The sequence below is a fragment of the Pteropus alecto genome, unplaced genomic scaffold, assembly GCF_000325575.1.
Source record: "Pteropus alecto unplaced genomic scaffold, ASM32557v1 scaffold36, whole genome shotgun sequence".
NCBI classification, from domain to species: Eukaryota; Metazoa; Chordata; class Mammalia; order Chiroptera; family Pteropodidae; genus Pteropus; species Pteropus alecto.
In genome coordinates this window covers 70,538-79,652 of record NW_006438868.1, presented here as the reverse complement: position 1 = coordinate 79,652, position 9,115 = coordinate 70,538, and the positions used below count along the sequence as shown (strand labels likewise).

The window sequence follows — 9,115 nt, the reverse complement described above, 5'->3', positions numbered from 1 at the left end:
TGCTCCTCTCCTTTTCTTCCTCCCTTTCTTGCTGGATTCACCCACCTTCAGATTCTCTGATGTGCAAATCTGTCAGATATGTCTGTGTATTAGGCAGGGTGTTATCTGTTGTTCGTTGGGTTGTACCTGTTTGGTTTGTTATAATTTAAAGGAGAGAGATCAGAGGAGATCCCTCACACTGCCATGCTTTTGATGTCACTCTTTTTTAGACTATTTTTTCTCAAGGCACTTCTTTACAATATTTTTATGAGTGACCTTCAAGATTGTGTTCTGTTGGAGCATTTCTCAGGAGATGTTCAGGGGCAAGTCATCATAGTCAACCACACCACAAATGAAGCTGAGATACTCTGGTATCAACCTATCGCAGCTGAACATGATGAACACATAGCAGACACAGAGAGTTTAATGTTCTTATTGTTCTCAAAGAGATCAAAAAAAAAGCCCAATAGGGAATGAATAGCAATGCCCTGAATTCACACTGACCTACAGAGAAGTGCTTGACTGCCAAGTGATCTTCTCAGTCATTGGCAAGGCTCTTGTAGAACTCTCCATATTCTTCCTGGATTGTGTCTTCAGGGTGTCTGGTCCAAATGGACTTGTTCTTGTTCAGTTCTTCTTGATCAATATATTTCTCTTTAATCGTCTTCGTTTTCTTTTCTTTTCTTTTCTTTTTTTTTTATCTTAGCACTATCATCCTCCCCATCTGAGCCCACATCTTCAATCCTGGGCTTCTCTCAACATCTTTATTTTCTTTCTCACTTTGCTCTTCCTCTGCTTCATCATCACTGATTTCTTTCTCTTGTTCCTTCTCCAAATAAAAGATGATGGGATAATGTATAAACTGTGATTGCTTCTTCACCACTTCTTTGACCCACCTCTCCTCTAAGTACTCTGGTCTTTCTTAAGGTGAAAGATCACTTTGGTACCCTGGCCAATGGGCTTACCATGGTCAGCTCGTACAGTGAAGGAACCCCCAGCAGAAGACTTCCCAGTCATGTTGCTCCTCATCATTGTACTTTGTGATCACAACCACTTTCTCTACCACCAAGTAGGCAGAATAAAAGTCAACACCAAATTGTCCAATAATGGAGATGTCTACACCAGCCCAAAGTGTTTCCATAAATTCTTTAGTACCAGACTTGGCAATGGTTCCACGTTTATTTATGAGTTCAGCTTTGGTTATGCCAATGCATGTGTCCACCAGAGTTAGGGTGCATTCCTAGAGTTTGGGGATGATGACAATTTTCAGTTCTTTACCACTGTCCAACTTAGAAGGGTCAGTCAGGTTCTCTTAGTGTGTTTTATCCAAGGCATCAGAAGCACTGCTGATCAGTTACTATAGGAAAATGTCCTTGTTGGAATAGAAGGTATTGATGATAAGAGGCATGAGTTGGACAATTTCTGCCTAGAAGACAAAAGTCTCCACCTCTTTCTCTCCATGGTGCACTTCTTCAGCCATCTTAAAAATGAAAAGATGCAAGTACTAGAGAGCAAAGTGGGTAGAGACTGTGCCGGCTAACGCACCGCAAGAAGCATGCATGAGGGTGACTCAAAAGTGAGGCTGTGACTTTCACACTTGATTTTGATGACCTTGACAGTTTTTAAGAGTACTGGACAGATATTTTGTAGAAGGTCTCTTAATTTTGGTTTCCCTAATGCTTCTCTCATAGTAAGACTAGAAGTGGTGTAAATGCCTGACATTAAGCTTTTGATTACTGAGCCATCTATTTTAAATGACATCCATCTTAAATAAACATATTGCCAGTTATATAACATAGCTACTAGCAAAACGACCACATAAGGAATTATATCATTCTTACCTGTGAAGGGCTCTTTTTCAGAAAGCCCTGAGTAACCTAGATAACTGACTGCTCGAGTGACCTCACTTCTCCTTTCTTGCGCACTAATTCCTGTTCTTATGTTTTAAATTCACCAATAAACAGTGAACCCATGAAACTCTAGACACCCTACCTTGGGATCCTAATAAAGATAGAGCTCTAGTTCTATGCTCCCTCACTTTCTTTACCCATGTTCTCATTGAATGGCCCATGGGTATGCTATGTACCCTCCAGGACCTATGAGTAATAAAACTCATTCCTCAAATTCCTTGATGGGTTCTTGGTGAAGTACATCCTGCAGTCATAATAAGAATCACAAGAGCTGGCCCAGGCATAAATTGTAGCCCTAGTGGGAGAAATGTCTTTGGAGCACTACAAGTGATGTATGCCTGGACAAGTGCAGCAGACATTACTAAACAAGGATGCTAACATCAATAGACTCGGGTCTGAGGGAATACTAGGGTTATGTGTTTGGGGGAGGAAGAACTCAGAGGTAAAGTGGCTTTTCCATCATAGTGGATTAAGAAAACATGCTATTTATATCATTAAATTTGTGTGAAATTTCTTTTCCTTTCAAACAAATTTGTGTCCTTATTTGTAAAGGATGCATGACCCAGAGATAACTATGATAACTTAGTGTGCAATTTCCTCCATTTTTTTTGGGGGGGGGGATTATTTTTTTTGGATTATTTTTTCTTTTTGCTGTTCTGATTGGGTGTTTTCCACTACCAAATCTTCTAAATCATTGATTTGATCCTCTGCTTCATCCAATCTGTTGGTTCCTTCTAATGTACTCTTTCTCTCAGATATTGTATTTTTGATTTCTGACTGGTTCTTTTTTATGTTTTCTATCTTTCTTTTATGTTTTATATCTCTTTGTTAAAGTTTTTACTGAGTTCATCTACTCTTCCCCTAAGTTCAGTGAACATGCTTAACCAGTGTTTTAAACTCTGCATCTGGTAGATTGCTTGTCTCCATTTTGTTTAGTTCTTTTTCTGAAGCTTTGCTTTGTTCTTTCATTCGGAATGTGTTTCTTTGTCTCCCCAGTTTAGTACCCTCCCTATGTTTTTTTCTATGTATTAGGTAGGGATGCTAAGTTTCCCAGTCTTATTAGAGTGGCTTTATGTAGTAAGTGTCCTATAGGGCTCAGTGGTGCGGTCTTCTCTGGTCTCTTGAGCCAGTTGCTCAAGGTGTGGCCCTTCTGTTGTAATTCAGCCTTGGTTGCTGTTTGCATTTCAGTGGGAGGGATTGACCCTAGGTTGATTGGTTGTGAGTATTGGCCTGTAAAGGGCCAACCCTATGGAGCAGGATTCACTTTAACAGGACTCTGGTGTTTTCCTAGTCTGCCTTTTGGGCGTGTCCTCCACAGATGCAGTACTGGTTAGTGCTCAGGCTCTGGTGGAAGCCAGCCACTGGATGTGCTGGCCCAAGGGCCATTTGGGAGTAGCCCAGCTGCAGGCCAAGTTTAGCTGCAGTCTGTGCACTGTCCAAGGCCACCTGGCAAGAGTCACCAAGCAATCCACAGATGTCTGCCACCCATTCTGGGCTTAGAGGTGCCTTGAGAGACCAAGTCAGGACCCAAGGCCACCTTCCACTAGTGCCAGGCTTCAGGCAGCTCAGCAAGAGGTATTGGACACATCAAGGCTAGATGCTGCTTGTTTTGGTTTTGTGAACATTTGAGAGATTTTAGGAAATTCTGCAAAATGAGCCAAGACAGACTGTCATATGAAAAAAAACAAAACAAAACAAAACAAAACAGCTTTGGTAGGCCCACACGTTTCAAAGGGCAGGGTGTCACAGAATCACCTGGGTGGAGCAACCTGTGTTATCCAGGTTGATGGAGTCTCAGATATGTTGGCTGCCTGCCTCCAAACACCAGGAAGGAAGGAGGGCTCAAAAAGGAACAATGGATTCGGCTAGTATTTCTGTCTGGGAGAAAGCATCCCTTCTAGCCCTCACCCTAAAGCCAGACAATTCAGTTCCTTCCAGCATGTCTCTGTCACTCCTCAAGCAGCTGCCTCGGTGCTGGAGCTCAGAGTGAGTGAATCTGTCAGTGAATAAGTCCACGAGCGGGTCCTTTAAGAGGAATGTCTGTGACTCCCACAGCCTTCTGTCTCATTGAGGCACAATCTCCACTGGTTTTCACAGCCAGAGGTTATGGGACTTCTTTTCCTGGCACTCGACTCCTGAGCTGGGGAGCCTGGTGTGGAGCTGGGACCCCTTACTTTTCTAGGGGTACCTCTGTAGCCAAGATATCCCTCTCAATTCTAAGCTGCACGCAGTTGTGGGACCAGCCCATTTTGTATCTCTACCCCTCCTACCAGGTCCCAAGCTGACCTCTTATGTGTGTCCCCAGTTGTAGGACTTCTGTTCAACCAGACCGCAGGTGATTCCTAATGATGGTTGTTCTGTAATTTCATTGTAATTTTGATGTGGAGGCAAGCACAATGTCTACCTTCTTTGACATATTGACTAGAAGCCTCACAACGTCATCCCTTTAAAACATTAAAAGTGATAAGCCTCTAGCTAATCTGGTGAGAGCAAAAAATACCAATAGCTGGAATAAAAGAAAAGGTATCACTGCAGACCTTACTGACATTAAATAATAATACAGAAATGCTACAAACAACATTGAAGACATAAATTCAAAAACTTAGATGAAATAGAACAGTTTCTTTAAAAAAATACAGTTATTAAAACCCATCCTAGGTAATCTAAAAATGTTTCACAGGTCTATAACTATTAAGAGTTGGATTCATGGTTAGAAACTTTGTGAAAAACAAATCTCTACATTCAAACTGTTTCACAGGAGCGTTCTATTAAATATTTAAAGAAGAAATAACACCAATCCTACACGATATATAGCAGAAAAGAGGAGATGAAGGAACACATTATAACTCACTTTATGAGGTTCTGTTTCTGGGGTGGAACTCTGACTGATGCATATAGGTACAAATCCAGCAAAAGATAAACAGGATCTGTGCACTGTGAATGACAAAACACTGATGAAAGAAATCAAAGAAGATGTAAATTAATGACAAGACATACTGTATTAATGAATTCAAAGGCTCAACATGATTAAGATATAATTTCTTCTCAAATCAATTTATAGGTTTAATGCAATTCCCATAAAAATCTCAGAATATTTTGTAGATATAGACAAGCTGATTCTAAATTAATAAGGAAAGAGACTAGAATATCTAAAATAATTTTTAACAAAGAATAAAATTAGAGGAATAAGACAGTCTAAATCCTGGTGCGTCGGGCCAGGACTCACTGCTGGCAAACCCTTGGGATATAGCTGGTCACTCATTCTGCTTTCTGTTTCCAATGTCTGCTGTAAGTCGAGCCCATGTATATGCAGCAATAACATGTCTGCCCCCTTTCCAGCCACTGTGACTGATCCCCAGAAGGCAACATTGTGGTGATTTTTCTTCATAGATTGGGAGATACAGGGCACGGATTGGCAGAAGTCTTTGTAGGTATCTAGTTCACATATCAATATATCTGCCCTTCTGCACCTGTTATGCCAGTAACATTAAATATGAAAATGGCTATGCCTTTTTGATTTGATGTTATTGGGCTTTCACTAGAGTCATAGGAAGATGAATCCAGAATTAAACAGGCAGTAGAAAATGTAAAAAATTTGATAGAACAAGAGGTGAAGAATGGCATTCTTTCAAACAGAATTATTTAGGGAAGATTTTCTTAGAGAGGAGCTTTATCTTTATACATTACTCTTAAAACACAGCAGAAACTGGCAGTTGTCACTGCACTCAGTTGCTGGTTTCCACTGCAGGCTTTGTTTCCACAAGGTTCTGTCAGTGGCATTAATAGAGATATTTCTAATCTTCGGTGCCATGGAGATTGCAACCCTTTAGTTCCTCTCATGTTTAGTTCTCTTACTGTCAAAAAGCCAATAACATTGATAAATCTAGCCAATATACCTTTAATCTCTATGAAGGCATAATGCATATTTAAAGTCAAAAGGAAATGATTGATATCAAGCAATGCAATGATAAACTCCTACTTCCAGTTGATTGACATCACTAAGGGGATTTGTGTAGATGTACACACCAGAATCATTGTGGTAGAGTATAAACCTTTTCCCATGCCCCATCTTGAAAATTGTAATGTCTGCAGTGTTGAAATGTTTTGCAAATACACACCAATGACACAGACTAAACAATATTTTCTCATGGGAAACTATATTCTTTTAAGTTTCTATATGTGTATTTGCATAATATGATCTAGAATATACTAGTATTAAAATAAGTGAAGCAGCTAGCTTCTTTTACCCAAATACAAGTCAGAAAAATAATAAAATACTGTAACCATATTTTTTATTATATCAGTTGAAAATTATTAGTATGTTTAATGAAAACTTGTTCCAGTATAAATGTGCAGGTAAGACATAAACAATTTATGAATGCCGTGACTTAGTCTATGGATTTATTCCAAAATTACATAGTCACCATAGAGTAACTGTGTTTTTATATATGTAGTCATATATGCTTAATGATTTTAATATATAATAAAAATGAGGTCTTATTGTGTTATTCCTAATAATAGAGATGATTCTAAATGTGAATAAAGAGTAATATTGCTCTCTTCAGTTAATGGTTCTTTTATTTTGGGGATCAGGTTTTTATTTCATAATTTCTAATATTATTTCCTCTCTAGAAAAGAAATGTATCGTTTCTTCCATTTTATCCTTCATAACAGACAAATATTGTCTACTTGTCATAGAAATCTGCTGTCAATACATGCCGTAATTTGACATTCTGAATCAGAGATATGATGATATTTAAAATGTATTTATACTTAAGTAAAGAAACCAAGCATCACTTCAAAATTCCTCAACTACTTACTTCTTAAACTATATCTTAGTCTAAAGTTAGACCTATTAAGTTATTAGAAACATCAATCAAGATAGGGAATAATTCTGTGGTTGTATTTTTTCTGTAATTAACTGAAAGAATAATTAGGTCATATTCTAGTATATTCTGGAATATTTAAGACTGATTTTAAAAACTAATTTCTAAAATGATTTGCTCTAAGATTATTCTCCTTGTAGGATAGAGTTTTAATTTACTTATTTTGTACATATGCTTGAAATCAACTACTGTAGAAAATGAACAGTACATTAGAAAAATTTGCTTTACTTTTATCTGCCAATGGACTTATTTGAAATATGCACTTTAACAAGGAACATTCTAAAGGACTGACCACATACTAGGACACAGAATAGCCTCTACAAATATAAGAGGGTTAAAATCATACCAATCATATTCTCTGATCATAATGCTTTGAAACTAGAGATCAACTGTAAAAAGAAAGCAGGAAGAACCACAAATACATGGAGATTAAACAACATACTACTGAAAAATAACTAGGTCAGAGAAGAAATAAAAGAGAGATCAAGAGATACATAGAAACAAATGATAATGATAGTACAACATATCAAAACTTTTGGGACACAGCAAAATCGGTCATAAGAGGAAAGTTCATATCATTACAGACCTATCTCAAAAACAAGAATGAGCCCAAATAAACAACCTAATGCTTCATCTTAAATAAACTAGAAAAGGAAGAACAAATGAATCCTAAAGCCAGCAGAAGGAAAGAAATAATCAAAATCAGAGACATCTTTGGAAACATGGTGGAGTGAGAGACATCTCAAGATCTCTCTCCTTGAAATAACAATAAGCTGAACATCTAAAACTCAACAACAACAACAAAAATCACACAAACTGCACACCAGCATGACTGAGCGTGGTATCTGCGCATAAGAGCTACCACAGGTCAGAACCCGGGTGTTGGGCAGTGGACTGGGAGAAATAAAGAAGCTGCTTCTCGCAGGCACCAGAGCTCCCTTAGGAGGAGAGGGTGGGGAGAAGGAGCGGCAAGTTTTCTGAACAGCCCTACCTGGGAAAGTTGTGAGCTTCACATGGCCGGCTGGTAGCAGGGCCCAGTCATCAGAGCAAAAGCAGAGAAGTGGCCGACAGAAACAACAGTTGAATTTTACCAACTGCGGCTGCAAAACTGAGGCTGAGTCGTAGCTCCCAACCCCTAACCCCAAGGGCACCTACCCCCATACCCTGAGACCGATCACCGTGGAGCCCCAGAGGAATCTGAGCAAATGCTACCGAAATTATTGCTAACACTGACAGGGATGAAACTGAGGGTAGTGAGTGTGATTAAATATCTACAAGAAAAATTTTTTAAAGGCATTTTAAGGCTTTATATAAGCAGGGATCCACCTACCGGAAACTTAGACGCCACCTACTGGAAACCAAAAGAAAAATGCCTTCTTTGCAACAGGCTAAAGAGAGACCTTTATATAATAAATCTTTGTGGAAAAAGAGCAGAATACATTTTCATTAATGCACAGGTAGAGAAATAGTCCATTAAACACCATGAACAAATAAGGTGACAATGCATCTCAGAAAGAAAGAGAAAAATCTCCAGAAAATAAGCTTACGGACATAGAAATATGCAACTTAAATGACAGAGAATTCAAGATGGTACTTCTGAAAAAAACTCAGTGAGCTCCAAAATGAGTCATATCAACAATTTCAGGAATTGAAATAACAACTAGATGAGCAGAACGAGGAGACTGAAATCCTCAAAAGAACAGAATAGATCTTCTGGAGATAAAAAAAAACACACTGCTAGAGTTGAAAAATGAAATGGCAAGCTTGGAAAAGAGAGTCAACCAAATGGAGGAAAGGATCAGTATAAGAAAACAGAAATCTAGAAAGGAATCAGAAGGAAGAAGAGAGAAACCGAAGAATGAAAAAGAATGAGAGAGAAATGCAAGAACTAGCTGATAACATCAGGAGAGGAAACATAAGAATAATGGGTATTACCAAAGGAGAAGAAAAGGAGCAGGGAATAGAAAGCATTTTCAGACGAATAATGGACGAGAATTCCCAAAATTTCCCAAAAAGTATCTTATTCGGGAATTTTGCATCTGTGTTCATGAGAGATATTGGTCTGTAGTGTTCTTTTGTGTGTGTTATCTTTACCTGGTTTTGATATCAGAGTAATATTGGCCTCATGAAATGGAAAGTATTGCCTCCTCTTCAATTTTTTGGAGGAGTTTGAGGAGAATAGGTATTAAATCTTGTTTGAATGTTTGGTAGAATTCACTGGTGAAGCCATCTGGTCCGGGACTTTTACTTTTTGGTAGGTTTTTGATGATTGTTTTAATTTCCATACTGCTGATTGATCTATTTAGATTTTCCAGTTCTTCTTGATTCAGTATTGGAAGA

At 38.5% G+C, this 9,115-nt stretch overlaps 2 pseudogenes; one reads left to right on the top strand and one right to left on the bottom strand.

Annotated features, from left to right (window-relative positions):
• Positions 1–210: 210 nt before the first annotated feature.
• On the bottom strand, positions 211–1,459 carry LOC102885347 (annotated as a pseudogene).
• A 3,847-nt stretch (positions 1,460–5,306) lies between these two features.
• LOC102884678 lies at positions 5,307–5,882 on the top strand (annotated as a pseudogene).
• Positions 5,883–9,115: the final 3,233 nt, after the last annotated feature.